This window comes from Pantherophis guttatus, chromosome 4 (assembly GCF_059756535.1).
Source record: "Pantherophis guttatus breed Tessera chromosome 4, ASM5975653v1, whole genome shotgun sequence".
Taxonomy (NCBI): Eukaryota; Metazoa; Chordata; class Lepidosauria; order Squamata; family Colubridae; genus Pantherophis; species Pantherophis guttatus.
This window is the reverse complement of record NC_142066.1, coordinates 105,579,659-105,595,507: the sequence shown is the minus strand read 5'-3', so window position 1 is coordinate 105,595,507 and position 15,849 is coordinate 105,579,659. Positions and strand designations below refer to the sequence as shown.

The 15,849-nt window shown below is 43.5% G+C and overlaps 1 protein-coding gene across 2 annotated transcripts in view; it reads right to left on the bottom strand.

Moving 5' to 3' along the window:
* OSBPL10 (oxysterol binding protein like 10) overlaps window positions 1-15,849 on the bottom strand; it is a 114,138-nt gene that overhangs the window by 71,153 nt on the left and 27,136 nt on the right. The window lies entirely within an intron of this gene.

Sequence of the window (15,849 nt, the reverse complement as noted above, 5' to 3'; positions counted from 1 at the left end):
AAAGTGCAATAGATGGGAGTAAGGAAATCGTAGTATAAAGAAGGCAGGATGTAAAATAGACATGTAGGCAAAAATTAGCTGGGTCTTCAGAGTGGGAAAAGAAAGAATACAAGCTGTAAAAACAGCTGCAAGAGGAAATGTCTAGCCAGAAAAAGATAACTGAATGGGGTATCAGGAAAGGCAAACTAAACTAAAAAACAGGGAAGAACCTATTGTTAAGTGCCATAAAATAACTCCAGAACTCAGAACTGAGCATGCTTAATAACTGATTAATATTAATTGACACACCTTGCATAAATTATCTCCTAATGTTAATGTATATATGATGTATGATTAAGTATGTAGCAGGAAATATGTAGGAGACGGTCGAAAAAGTGTAACATAGTATCTCAGCTAATGGGGAATGAGGAGGGATGTGGTGGCCGGGACAGGATTGTATAAAGAATGGAATGTTTTGGGTTGGAACTTTGGAGAGAACCAAGTTTTGATAAGCTTCTCTCCCCATTTGTTGCAATAAACAAAACAAAAAGCCTTCGTTGTGTCTTGGTGATTATTGGTCAGGCGAGATTGCCTCCGGTCATGAAGGAAAGTAGCCAGGAGTATATAACATATTGAACAAATGGGTTTGTCTTTTTTATTGGCTAAGCTATTATGATTTGTTCTTGGTTTATACCACTGTAAATCTTCCTTTCATCACTCAGCCTGCTCTACCCTACTAAGACAGAAATGATGCAGTGGCTATTGTCTTATTTATTGCAGTAAGTTCTTTTTTTCTGAACTTGCTGCTTTGGATCTAGCACATTACAGTATGTCCAAGTCTGGGCTATCTTTTTAAGAAAACTGATAAAGGCAATAAAAGATTGATCTATAAGTATAATCAAAAATTAAAAATAAATCAAACAGGCAAACAATGCAATTTATCTTGATGGTTGGAATCTATTCCAAGGATTGTAAAATAACCAGTGTATTTCTGGTTTTTTAAAAAGTGATTGGGAAGGCAAAAAATTGGATTATTTTTTGTTCCAGCCACTGTGACAGAAAATGATTATTAAAAAGATAATATCCATACACAGGAATGAACTCTGATGAAAATGAGATTCCTTTTTGAAGGAATCAGAAGAGTTTGTAGATACAAGTGATAAAATGTATATATATACTGTGTTTCTCCGAAAATATGACCCACCCCAATAATAAGCCCAACCCTAATTTTTGGGAGGTGGGTCTAATATTATGCCTATTCCGAAAATAAGCCGAGGGGGATGGGCGTGGCCAGCATGAGCACAGGGGGGGCAATTGTCTGGCTGTAGCCCGCTAGCCCCTTGGGGCAGCACAAATACCACTTTTGCCCTTCTCTTTCTGGGCGCAGCGCTTCTGCTTGTTGGGCCGCAAGGCAAGAGACAGTGGAACAAAGGGGATGGTACATTGGGATCGCTTCTGCCTCCTACATGCCTCTGCCTCCCCCTGCTGCTGGTGCCACCACACAAGCCTCCCACGAGAAAAAAGGGAAGAAGCAAAGTGGCTGGCTGAGCAGCTGCCGGCTTCAGGAAGTGGCCCAAGAGGTAGAAGCGCCACGCCCAGAAAGAGATGGTCGAAAGTCATTCTGCGCTGAAGCAGAGGCATGGGGGAGGCAGAGGCGATCCGAACACACTGCCCACTTCATCCCATTGTCTCTCAGCTTGTCTGCGGCTGCGCCAAAGAAACACCAGAACAGGGCATCTAGATCCCCTGCCTCCCCCATGTCTCGTGTCTGTTGCTGGTGCTGCCGTGCAAGCTTTCAGCAAGCCTCCCATGAGCCAGGTAGCTGGGATCGCCTCTCTCCCCCCCATACTTCCATTGCTGCCGGTGGTGCAGCACAGAGAGAGAGAGAGAGAGAGAGGGAGGGAGGGAGGGAGGGAGGGAGAGAGAGAGGGAGGGAGGGAGGGAGGGAGAGGGAGAAAGAGAGAGAGAGAGAGAGAGATCTGATCCAACCTCCGAGAGTTATACCAGGGCTGGCAACGATGTGCTCTCTCTTTCTCTTTCTCACTCACTCTCTCTCTCACACACACACACACACAAACACAAAAACAGAGGTCTTTCAACTCCCCACCCTCCCCAGGGCAGCCACATCCCTTCACTAACCTGCTTTCCAGCTCCGTTCTCCACTGCGCTTGCAGGGCAAGAAAAGTAGTCAGTAGGACTACAGTTAAAAAAAAATATTCACACCTCCTCACGAAAAAACAAAGATCTTGCGAAGTTGGAAGCTAAAAAAAAATACAGTAGTTCAGACCTTCCAACTTCGCGAGATCTTTTTTTTTTTTTTGTGAGAAGTTGGAAGGTCTGAACTATTTTTTTTAACCGTAGTCCCACAAACTACTTTTCTTGCCCTGCACGTGCAGTGGAGAATGGAGCTGGAAAGCAGGTTAGTGAAGGGATGTGGTTGCCCTGGGGGTGGAGTTGGGATGAGGGTTTGGCATGGGTGGCCTGGATGAAAGGCCTTCAGGTAAGCTGATGTGGGATGCATGGGGCAGGTCCACACCTTCTGCCTTGCTTCGTCCCCCACCACCACCATCTGCCTCGCTTTGTTCTTCTTTGCAACATGCAGCCTCTCACAGTAACGAGAATTGCAGCACAACTGCTTCCCACAATCTTCCAGAATTGCCTGTGATTCTTGTTACTGTGAACGGCTGCACATTGCTTCTGGGAGGGGGAGGCTTTGTCCCTTACCTGGTTTCTCTCTGCTGTTTCTCTTTCTCTCTCTCTCTCTGTCTCTCACACAGAGAGAAAAACATTTGATTGCTTGAACTGCCACACACTTTTTGCCCAGCTCGCTTCCCCCACCTCATACCGGTACATGGCGAGAGGGTTGCTCCTTTCAGCTGCAAAAGAAGCAGCCCTGAGGTCAGGTGAGATGCGTCACTCGCTCTTTTCGGCCGTGAAACAGGCAAGGCGTGTGGAGGGAAAATTAGTACACCCCTCAAAAAAATTAGTAACCCCCTTTTTGAGGGGCCTAGGCTATTTTTTCGGGAGTCAAAAGAAAATAAGACCCTATCATATATTCAAAGAAACACAGAATTTGGACATTCAAAAGTGTTTCATAAAGTCTTTTTCATGGCAAATTCAATAATGATGGGAAAAGATTCTTTTGTGGATGAAATAAATCTAATATTACTTTACCTAATTGTATATAATCTTTTAACCAGAATTTGCTTAAAAGCCTTTTAAAGTCTATAGTGCAACTGATGGCCTTTCCAATTCAGATCCTCATCAGAAAATCATCAGGGTTACTTTGTGCTTATAAAAGGACAAACTCAATAATACAGAAAGCTTTCTTCCAATATTTTTTTAAGTGATCCATAATAATCAGTACAAGCACCAAATTACATCCTAAACAAAAGTTATATAATGTTGCCTCTACAAGATCATGACTGCCAAATCTATGTATATTATTCGTTACTTGTATTAACTTTGTCTCTTAAAATAAAATATGCATGATTAGACCTGCAGTTGGAAACAGAAATCCAATGGCTTTGGTTTATTCAATGACAGATATGTTACCATCTCAAAATTATTATAGAGCTAGTAGAAAAGCTTTTCCTCTGTATATTTGGCCTTTTTTATAGTTTGCTATGCAATAAAAATTAAGGTTAATTTTTAAAGAAAAAAAGCCTAACTAATTTGCTATTTATTAAATAAAGTACATACACAAATGGTTAAAAAAAGGATGTGAGCTGAGGGAATTATTTAACATTTTTGGAACTAACCATTCTGTTAAAGACCAGAAATCTATTCCTGTTAATATCATGCAACAGTAAGTAAGTAAGTAATCTTTTATTGCAGTCAGAGACCAAATTAAAATAGACAAAGAAAGGGAGCATATTTTACAAATATGGATAGATCATGGGACAGTACACCGTCTACTGCCTCAAATACAATCTGTACTGTCAATACTAGTGATCCTCTGCCGTCGGGTTTACCCGTCTCTTTTCCCATTTTTTCCCAGCCACGACTGCAGCAAAATTTTTTGCCACCTTTAGAGTTATATTGGGGTCTGCGTCCTGGAGTAGGAAATAAAGGCTGAACATATCAGGTGAACAAGAGAATCTCTGGGAAATAGGAGAAATGAGTCTTGATCTTATATCCCGGTAGTGGAGACATACGAATGTAATATGGAACAGGGATTCCGGGGATCGGCCGTCACATGTACAATGGATGGATTTTACACACACACACCCGAAAGCCTACTGTCGAGGACATTCGAGGGGATCACATTAAATTGTGCCTTCATAAATGCGAGCCTGTGTTTGATAGAGTGTAACACAGAGAGGTAAGGCGGAGGGTGAGACGAGGGAACAATACCAAGGGAAAACGGTGAGCATGTTCCCGATCCATGTGCCAGATTTAGTTGTCTATCAATGTCGTCCAGCCGTTGAAAGATCAACGATTTGGCAGCATCAGGGCCTAGAATAAAAGCTTCAATGGGAGAAATTCTGATCTTCAAAAGTTTTGTATGGATATTACGGGCCCAGGGACTATGAAAAGGGTCCCGCCATAAGCATTGGCCTAGGTAATAGCCTGGGAGTCTGGTCCACAGGGACAACCAATAGCCAATTGCACGTTTCCACAAGATTGTTGCAAGTGAGGATATGCCCAGTTCCAAACGAATTGCGGCATTACTTACGCAGGGGGGGACTCCCATCAGACGGCGTAGGAATTGGCTGTGAACAGACTCAAGAGAAGAAATGTTGGATTGGACCCAGAGGGAGGCGCCATAGGTGATAGCAGCTATCACCTTTGCCCTGTAGACTTTTAATACTGAGGGGATGTGATGAGCTCCCTCAGTATGAAAAAAGTGCAGGAGGGCAGGGGTGGAGATTTTAGCCTTATTACAGAGGGACTTAACCTGTGCAGGCCACTTGGTATTGGATTGAAAGAGGATAGCTAGATATTGGAATCTGTGAACCTGTTCCACTGGGATGCCATCAAGGTTCCATTGATAGATTTTCCTGCTTCTTGCAAAAATTATGATTTTAGACTTTGAGTGGTTTATATGCAGTTGGTTAGCAGAGCAATAGGCAGAAAGGATTTTTAAGGCTCTAAGTAGGCCCACCCGGGAAAATGAAAATATTGCGGCATCGTCAGCGTAGAGCAGGAGCGGACATCTATAATCAGCTAATCTAGGGGAATGGATGTAGACCATGTGATCCGAAAATGCCTTTCTCCAGTCACTGATATATAAATTGAAGAGAAAGGGTGCCAGAATACATCCCTGCCTAACCCCCTTGTTAACGGGGATAGCGTTAGAGAGATCCCCCTGCGGGGTAAGGCGCACTTTTGCTTCTGTTCCGTCGTGCAGTTGGGAGATAAGCCAAAGTAATCTTTTGTCAATACCCCAGGCGGAAAGTTTGGCCCACAGCTTAGCTCTAGGGATGCTGTCAAAGGCAGCCTTTAGGTCTATAAAGGCAACGCAGAGACGATCCTTCCTGGGGGTAGAATATTTTATGGCAAGATGATGAAGGATCAGGGCATGGTCAATTGTAGAATGGTCTGGACGGAACCCTGCCTGCTCATATCCGAGCAGGTCGGCCTCTTCAGCCCAGCACTCCAGTTTGGACAGGAGATAACGGGCATAGAGTTTCCCCAAAATTGAAAGAAGACTGATGTTACGGAAGTTGCTGGGATCGGAATGGGCGCCTTTCTTATGTATTGGGATAACTATGGCATCCTTCCAGAGCTTGGGGATGAGGCCCGTCTGGTTGATCGCATTAAATACCTCGGTGAGAACCGGGGTCCACCAGTCCTTATGGGCTAGAATGGCTTCGGCTGGGATAAGATCCGGGCTGGGAGCTTTTCGAAGTTTGAGTTGTCCGATTAGTTTGGCAATCGTAGATGGTTCCACAGGAGGCCATCTGGGAAGGTGGTTAAGGAAAGAGCCTGAGGTCAAAGAAACTGGCATGTCAGTGTCGTAAAAGACTCGGCGTAGAAAGAGTTCCCATGTGGTGGCAGAGATGGAGTGAGTGAGCCTACTAGTTGGCCTCCTGTTTAACAGACTCCAGAAATCTTGAGCGTTGTTGGATTTCGCGGCCTCTAGTAGTGCATTCCACCTTAGCCGGTGTCAGTCTTGCTTGGCTCTTGAAAGGGCTAGCTTGTATGCCTTCTTGGCCTCGAAATAAGGGGGGGGCATCGATGAACCTGTTCGTTTGTGAGCAGAATATATAAATCTCATATGGTTCCTGGCTTGTTTGCACTGTGAGTTAAACCAAGGGGCTCCCTTCCTCCAGGAAACTCTACCAGGGATAAGAGTGGGGGGGGTTGAAACGAGGCTATAAGACCGCTTAAACACTCAGTGAAGGTGGTCAGTAACACACCGGGTGTAGCCTTGGTGCCGATTAAGGCTGACAAACTATTGGCTGCTTCTTGATGATAAAAGCATGCGTGAAAAAGGGCCAGAGATTTTGACCATTTCGGCAACATCGGGGAGCCTCTGGGATTAGAGTCTATTGAGACAGCGTGAGCAGAATGGTCTTGAGGTCTATATAACCGTGCAACTGTAATGAGAGGAAGATGATCACTGAAAATCCTGTCTACTTTGAAAGAGGAAATGTATGGCAAAAAGGCTCTCGAAACCAAGGTATAGTCTATTGTGCTGTTGCCATTTTTGGCCAAGTGGGTAAATTCCCCGGGGACATCCGGGGCACATCTGCCATTAAGGGGGAAGAGGTCTAGTTTGACGGTAAGAAGAGCTAGACAAGTCCCCGCTTTGTCAACTTTTCGATCCTTGGAGACTCTCCCTTTCAAGGTATCCAGGGGGTGGTCATCCTTAGTCGGGCCTGTCCACCAACGAGAGACAACCAGGGTTTCCCAAGTCCCCGCAGTGCGGGCGTTTAGATCCCCCGCTAGGAGAACCAGAGAATGAGAGAATCTAAGTGTGATGGTAGCGAGAAAGTCTTTTAGACCAGCCCACAGCTCATCCAAGTCCCGGTGAGAGCCTCCAGGAGGAAGATAGACATTAAACACCAGGAGCAAGAGCTTCCCGACGAATATCAAATTTGCCTGGGCATAAGGGGGAAGGGAGTCCACAGGAGTCACGTTTGCGTGCAAATCCAGGGAGATACCTGTTGCAAGACCGCCCTTCGAATGACCACCAAGCAGTGAGGGACGGGCTGGCAAGGATATGATTTCAAAACCACATAGTGAAATATCGTTAACCTCCCACGTTTCCTGAAATATGAGAATTTGAAAGTTTTTGAGGTAGTTCAAAAAGTCTGGGTCGGCTTTTTTGGATGCCCACCCTGCAATGTTCCAACTCATGATGGACCAAGGAAGAGTTGGAGAGTAGATCTTTGACTGTCATTTGGAAGCAACAGGGGGCTGGTGGAAGGACCGGGGGACAGTTAGACTGAAGAAATCGGTTATCTTGCCTTGTTTATCTTGCTTAGTTTTGGGATCATTGTTAAATCTTGGAGAATTCTGGTGGGAAGCCAGATTTGGACTGAGGTTATTGTCCTGGTCTTGGTAGTGGCTTGAATGTCGTACAGATGGAACTGTCGGGGGAGACAATTGTATGCAGCATTTTAAACTCAGTTCCACATAAAAAATTGGATTGGTAATATATTTTTCCCTCATACCTTTGGCATTCATTTTTTATTTTAGCAATATTCTACTATGGCAAGATTTACTTGAATTATCAGGTGTATATGCGCATTTACCTGTAATATATGATTCTGGGTGATTTACAATATTAATGTAAAAATATATTAAGAACATAAAACCCATAGCAACCAGGAAATCAATATTCAACATAATCACAAAAAGGGGATCACACATCTGGGGTCCCAGGCTGGAGCCCATTTCTTGGGAAAGGCCAGAAGGAATGGGGTGAGCCGGATCTTGGGAGGGATGATATTCTAAAGGGCAAGGGCAATGACAGAAAAGGGGTGTTGGTCTTATCCGAGACGCACCTTCTCATTGGGTGGAGACAGCAGCCAGGCATGAATTGTACTCGTCTGTTCAGATGAAGAACTGAGTCTGTCAAAATTGTTAAGTCCCGCCCCTATTGCGAGGGGCTTGCAGCTTTTGGCGAAGACGAAGAAACAAACTCAATGTATTGGAACAAAATAGAGAAAGTTAGCACAAAGACTAGATTGTCCATGCGTGGGGCTGGCTGCTGTCTCCACCCAATGAGAAGGTGAGTCTCAGGTAAGACCAACACCCCATCTCCATAGTGGTGGAGACAGCAGCCAGGCATGGGACATACCAAAGCTTACTGTCCCTAACTACGGGTGGGCCCAGTATGGTAAGAAGACTCCCCGTCGGTATGAACCCGCTGTAGAACCCTACGGCCAAATGCCACCTCAGCTGAGGCAAATTTGTCCAGTTTATAGTGTTTTATAAAAGGCGAAGGGGAAGTCCAAGTTGCTGCCCTGCGGATCTCAAGTAAGGACGCTTGTGTGGCCCACGCCGCCAATGTGGCCGCACTGAATGTAGAATGTGCTGTCAGATGAGCTGGCCTTGGCAAGGAACGTAGCTCATACACCTTGGCAATCGTCTGCCAAATCCATCTGTCAATGATAGAAGGAGTCACCCTGCAACCTAAAGAGACTGGGGTAAAAGAGACAAACAACAACTCTGTCTTTCATAAGTCAGCAGTTCTCTTAAGGTATATCCGAAGAGCCCTCCGGACATCCAAAGTATGCCAATGGTGTTCTAAGGGATGAGCAGGATAAGGGCAGAAATCGGGCAGGATCAGTTCCTGCTTCCGATGAAAGGGCATATTAACCTTAGGCATGAAGGTGGGATTAAAGCGAAGGACCATGCGATCAGGATGGAAAACCCAAAGGTCACTTCGCAGAGAAAGGGCAGCAATCTCCGAAATCCGCCTGGCAGAGGTAATCGCCATCAAAAAGGTGACTTTGCATGACAAAAGGCAAAGGCTGGTAGTCCGTAAGGGCTCGTACAGGGCTCCCGTAAGAGATTCCAGTACAATAGACAGATCCCAGTGGCGGTACCTGTGCACCACGGGGGGCATAAGTTAGTGGCGTCCTTCAGAAACCGCCGTATAGTGGGATGCTGCAATAAAGAAGTAAGGAACCTGTTAGGATATGGTTTGAGCCTAACAAGTTGTCCAGGCAATATATGTGTACTATAACTTTAATCTGTAAATGTATTATGTGACTTTAATGCTGAGTCATGCTGTAATTAGGTAATGACTGGTTGTGAGAGTATTTAAGCAAGGTATTGTAACGTGTTCAGTTGCTGCTATGATATGCTGCCATTGTGTATGAAGATGATGTGATATGCTATCAGAGTATGATATGCTACCATTGAGAGGAGCTGCTATCTGCTAATCATTGTTGAATGGATCTGCTATCATCGTGGTTTGTGAACCAGAGTGAGTTTGTTATTCTAACCAACTACTGTTTGTTGGGTAAGAAGATTCTGTAACTACTGGACTGATTTAAATGGCAAAGACTTGGAATTTGTTTAAAGACTATGGGACTGTTTTTCTACTATAAAGTAAGCTTTTGATAAACCAGTTTGCATATCTCTTATTCATCGCTCTCAGCAACGTTTCCTTGTGCATTTACTCTGCTGGTTGGTAACACAACAACAATATCCTTAACATTGGTTATGGGCCCAGAGCCAACCATAACTAACAGGGATTGTTAAGAGCTAAACTGAGAGTTAATGTGAATAGTACAAACTGTGTTTGTGATAAACAATCCAAGTGAAGATGGCACTAGAACAAGCAGCAAATTTTTCCATGATAATCCAGCTGGATGGAACAAACTATGTATCCTGGTCTGCAAAATGTAATCTACTTCTGCGTAGAGAAGGACTGTGGGATATAGTTAATAATCCACCGGATGTAACAGCATGGAATCCTGCTGATGAGGAAGATGCAAAGAAAATAGCCAAGTATAACAGAGAAAATGAACGAGCTCTTTGCATTATTGGACTAACACTGGGTGACCAGCAGCTTGTCCATATTCGTGGCGAAGAGTCTGCTGCTAGGTGTTGGACCAAGTTGAAGAGACTATATGTTCGTGACTCTGTGAGTGCTCATATTTATCTCACACGGAAATTATTTAAACAACATCTTCTTAAAGGTGGAGATATGATGGCTCATTTGGAATCCATGACCAGAATTTTCCAGGAGTTGCATGAAAAGGAACTTGTTTTCTCAGGACTACAACAAGTTTATATAATTCTTTCTTCTTTGAACGATAGTTATGACGACTATGTTTCTTCGTTAGAGGTTTTGTCCAGAGATGAACTGACATTGGCTGGCATAACCGGTAGGTTATTGGAAGAATCCAAAAGAAGACAAGAAAGGGATCCGTTGAGACTGCAACAACCAAAAGAAGAAAAAATGTATTCAACTGCCTATTTTGTAAAACGTTTTTTTGCTTGTGGGGCTAAAGGGCATATAGCTAAGTATTATAAGAATAAGAAAATGTCTGTTAGGGACAATACTAGACCCAAGAAGGGTTGTAATTTAGCTATATCCAGTTCAACTACTGATATTAACCAGGATTGTTGGGTTGTTGACAGTGGTGCTTCTCAATCTATTTCTAGAAATAGAAATTTTTTTTGTTAAAATGGAGAAGAGTAACCAACATGTTAAACTAGCAAATGGCTGGAAGGTTAAGGTAGCTGGAGAGGGTATTGCTCATTGGTCATTTAGTAATGAACCATTGCCTATGTTATATATTCCTGGGTTAAGATTCAATTTATTATCTGTTAAATCATTATTGCAATTTGGGTTTACAGTAACATTTAAAAATGATAAATGTTTTATTGAGAAAGATGGCAAGGTTGTTACTGCAAGTTTAGAAAATGATTTATTTGTTTTAAGGGATAACCCAGTATTGGTGGCTAAGTCTAAATCTGTTTATAAGAATGTTAAACCACATGATGAATGTATTCATCTGTTACACCGGAGACTTGAGCATTTAAATTTCAGGATGTTAAAGAAAACAGTTCAGTTATCTGAAGGGATAAAACTACAAGCATGTAGTAAATATCTTAATTGCAATGCCTGTAATCAGCAAAAAAGTAGGGTAACACCAGCAAACCATGTTAATGGTTTTAAAACCAAATATCCATTAGAGGTAGTGTTTATAGACCTAATTGGACCCAAAAAACCCAGCATAGGAGGTGCCTGCTATATTCTGAGCATAATAGATCATTATTCAAGATATGGATTCTGTTATCTAATGAAAACAAAAAGTGAAACATTCCAGCATATTAACAACTGGCTACATTTTGTGGAAAGGAAACAGAAATTTAAGGTTAAATGCTTAGTGACTGATAATGGTACAGAATTTACCAACCAAAGATTGGAAAAGTTTTTGCAGGATGCAGGGATCCAACATAAACGGTCTGCTCCGTACAGACCAGAGCACAATTTGTATATCGAGAGGTCAAACATTACAAGCCATGACTAGAACTATGTTGGCAGATTCTGGTTTGCCTGAAAGTTTATGGGGTGAGGCTGTTATGTGTGCTAACCATGTGTTAAACAACGTGGTTCATTCCTCTACAGGAGAAATACCATTCACCTTATGGCATGAGAGGAAACCAAATCTTAGTTACTTACACATATTTGGAGCCCCAGCTTGGGTACATATTCCATCTAATTTAAGGAGAAAGGATCAACAGAGAGCCAGAAAAATGTTTTTCATTGGCTATGAATCAAATCATAGATCTTTTAGATTTTGGGCACAGGGAACTACTCATGTATATTGTAGTGCAAGTGCTAAATTTCTAGAGCACGAAGGATGGGATAAACTAGAGAGTGCAGATTATAGACATGATAATAATACTGTTAGTAAAAAAGCATCATATTCCTGATGATATTCCTAAGGATTTAGATGATGTAAAATCCTCTATCAAGGAGGAAAAACAGGAAGTAGGTTTAGAGGAGGTAGTTTTAGGGGAGGAGTCAGAGGAACCATCTGCTGTAAATCCTGTATTACCTAGGAGATCTACTAGGGAAAGGCATCCACCTGGTCGATATAAAGCAACTGTAATTTGCCAGGTTAATATTGAACCTTCAAGTTATGAAGATATCAGGCTTTATCCTGAAAAGGAGCAGAATGCTTGGAAGGAGGCAATGAGTAAGGAAATTAATTCTTTAACTAAGTTAGGTGTTTACGAAACTGTGAAACTGCCACCTGGTGAAAAATTAATAGGTTGTAGATGGGTTTACAAAATTAAGAAAAGCATAGACGGGACAGTAACCCCTAAAGCTCGCCTTGTAGCTCAAGGTTTTTCTCAGACCGAAAAGGATTTCGATGAGGTTTTTGCTCCTAGTTTACGTGCGAGTACCTTAAGAACAATGCTAGTGTGGGCTGCTAAGCATAAATATAGTATTAACCATATAGATGTACAGACAGCATACTTGCATGCTCCATTGAGACACACCATCTATATGAGGAAGCCTTTAGGAGTTGAAACACAAAACCACACTGATTGTTGGAAATTAAATAAAAGCCTTTATGGTTTGAGACAATCAGGGTTTGAGTGGAACCAATGTATAGTTAAAGAGGTAAATAAGATCGGCTTTCATGAAGGTGTAGCGGATAAGTGTCTCTTTAAAAGAAATAATAATGGGGTAGTATCATTTTTGTTATTGTTTACAGATGATATAGCCATAATAACCAAAACTGACAAGGAAGCCATAGATATTGTTAAACAGTTACAAACCAAATTTAAGATTAGAAATTTAGGAAATATTAGGCATTATTTGGGTCTAGATATCAATCAAACAGCTAGAGGTTATAAAATATCTCAATCTAGCAAAATAAGCCAAATGTTAAAACATTATGGCATGGAGCTATGTAAGCCAGCTAAAACGCCTATGGCACAGGATTTTCAACAAGGAGAAATCCAAAGTCCTAAATTCAGTAAGGAGATCTACCAGTCTCTTATAGGTAGTCTATCTTATATAAACAATTGGTCAAGACCCGATATTTCATTTGGAGTAAACCAATTAGCGAGATATAATGCAGAGCCAACTGATAGGCATTGGCAGGCCGCAAAGCGTATATTAAGATATCTGAAAATGACGATACATTATGCATTGTATCTAGAACCTAACAATGATTTAGTATTGAGCGCATATGCTGATGACAGTTTTGCTACTGATGTGACCACCAGAAAGTCCACATCGGGTATAGCTATCATGTTAGACAATTGTTTGATTGGCTGGAAACCAATTCGTCAAAAACATATTAGTCTATCTACTATGGAGGCAGAATTCTCATGTTTGTCACTAGTTTGTACTGATCTGATTTATTACAAACAACTAATGATAGATATTGGTTTAAAGATGGATTATCCAATTGTAATACATGAGGACAACCAAGCTGCTATAAAAATGGCAACAAATTTAGCAGTTAAAACCAGATCTAAGTATACTGACATTCAGTATCTGAATGTTCATCAGTGTATCCAAAGCAACAGGGTTAAGTTGGAATATTGTATGTTGGAAGACAATATAGCTGATAATTTTACCAAAGCGCAAGGTGCTATCAAACACAGAACGTGTTGTGAAAGCTATGGATTAAGAATCTAGACTGTATATATTGACCTGTCCAAAGGGGAGAATGTAAGGATATGGTTTGAGCCTAACAAGTTGTCCAGGCAATATATGTGTACTGTAACTTTAATCTGTAAATGTATTATGTGACTTTAATGCTGAGTCATGCTGTAATTAGGTAACCAGGACAGAGGAGAGAGCCGCCACGTGCCTTTGAATGGTGTTAGGCGATAGCCCACTATCAAGTCTGTCCTGGAGGAATTCTAGGATCTGGGCTATCAAGCGCTGGAGAGGGGAAACACCCATACGGTCACACCAATTACAAAATGTCTGCCAAGTGGCAGAATAAATACATTCCATGGAAGGCCGCCAAGAGGCCTGGATAGTCCAGATGACCCTGGAGGAGGAGCTGTCCTCACTCAGAGCGTGCCACTCAAGCGCCAGGTGGTCAGTTGGAGCCACTGTGGGTCCAGGTGGACCAACACCCCCTGGCTGAGCGAAGCCACGCCTTGAGGGATCCTCCAGGGTAGGGCCACCGACAATGTCTTGAGGTCGGCAAGCCAAGCCCTCTGGGGCCAATGAGGCGTGAGGAGGATGACCTCCGCCTGCTTCTCCAGAATCTTTCGTACCACCCTGGGAAGGAGTGATAGAGGCGGAAAGGCATAAAGGAGCCCCTGTGGCCACGGGCTGCGGAAAGTGTCTACTCCCTCCGCTCGTGGAGCTGGAAAGCAGGCATAAAAGTGGGGGAGCTGTGCATTCTCTGGGGTAGCAAACAAATCCACCTCTGGGAAGCCAAAATGATCCGTCAGGTCCCGGAAGAGGGACGGGTGCAGGCGCCACTCCACGTGGTCAATGACTGTCTGACTGAGCCAGTCCGCCTGCACATTGGATACCCCAGAGATGTGCTCCGCTGTCAAGGAGGAAGCCAGCCTTCCGCCCAAAGGCATAGTCAGACCCGTGGCCCTGGTGCACCCTTCGCGGTTTATATGCGCTTTCGTGGCCACATTGTCTGTAAGCACCAGAACATCTTTGTCAGAGACCAACGTCTGAAAGTGCAGGAGGACCAAGTAGACTGCTCGCAGCTCCAGCCAACTGATGTTTCGTTACAGGTCATGGCCCGACCATCAGCCTTGAGCAACCTGAGTCTGGAGATGCACCCCCAACCGAAGAGGCTGGCGTCTGTCATCAGCACCAGACAGTGAGGTTCTTGGAACAGCCATCCTTTGGATATGGCCAGAGACCTCCATCATGTGAGAGATCTGCAGACGCTGGGGGGAACCTGGACCCTGCCAGGAGAATTACCTTTCCCCGCCTTCTGAAAAGGCAAAAGAAACCATTGAAGGTCTCTTGCATGAAGGCATGCCCACGGGGTGATATGAATGGCCAAAACCATGTTGCCTAGGAGCGTTGACAGCAGCACCAAGGCAACCTTATGTTCATTCTGAACCTTACCAACTAGCTCTCTGAGGCTGGCCTGCCGCTCCTGAGAGAAATATATCTTGCCTTCCAGGGAATCAATCACAACCCCGAGATGGAGTAATCGGGTCGAAGGGGTCAGGTGACTTTTCTCCATGTTAATGGAGAAACCATGTTCCTTAAGACAAAAAATAGTTACTTGGAGATCCTCGATGGAAAGGTGCCTCAAAGAGGACTGGATTAAAATATCATTCAAGTAACATTGGACACAGACAGGTATGGCCTTAAGGTGGGCCGCCAAGGTGGCTAGCACCTTAGTAAAGGTGCGGGGTGCAGAAGAAAGCCCAAAAGGTAACGCACGGTACTGATAGTGAGTACTGGCATAACAAAATCTAAGGAATCTACGGTGGGGAGGAAAGATTGGAATATGCAAATATGCTTCAGTAAGATCAATAGAGGTGAGGAAGTTGCCCCTCCTGACGTCAGCCAGAATAGATTGTAACGACTGCATTTTGAACCGTTTCTATACGATGTATCAATTCAGCCATTTTAGGTCAGGAATAGGTCTCCAACTGCCTGAGGACTTAGGAATGAGAAATAGAAGGGAGTAAAACCCTTGCCCTGCCTGATCCTCAGCAACCTTCTGGATAGCTCTAATGTCCAGAAGATGTTGCATGGCCAAATCCATGAGGACCTTCTTGTTCCTATCCTTGGAGACAGGGCAGCGGATAAAGAACCTTGGGGAGTGGAGAAGAATCCCAAGAATAGACCAGATCTTACCGTATTCCTGACCCAGGTGTCCAATTTAAGAATGTCCCATCAGTTGGCAAAGAGAGCTAGCCTGCCGCCGATGGGGAGATCGGACGTACAGTTAATGGTGGCATCGGAGTGAACGACTTCCTCCCCTTCAA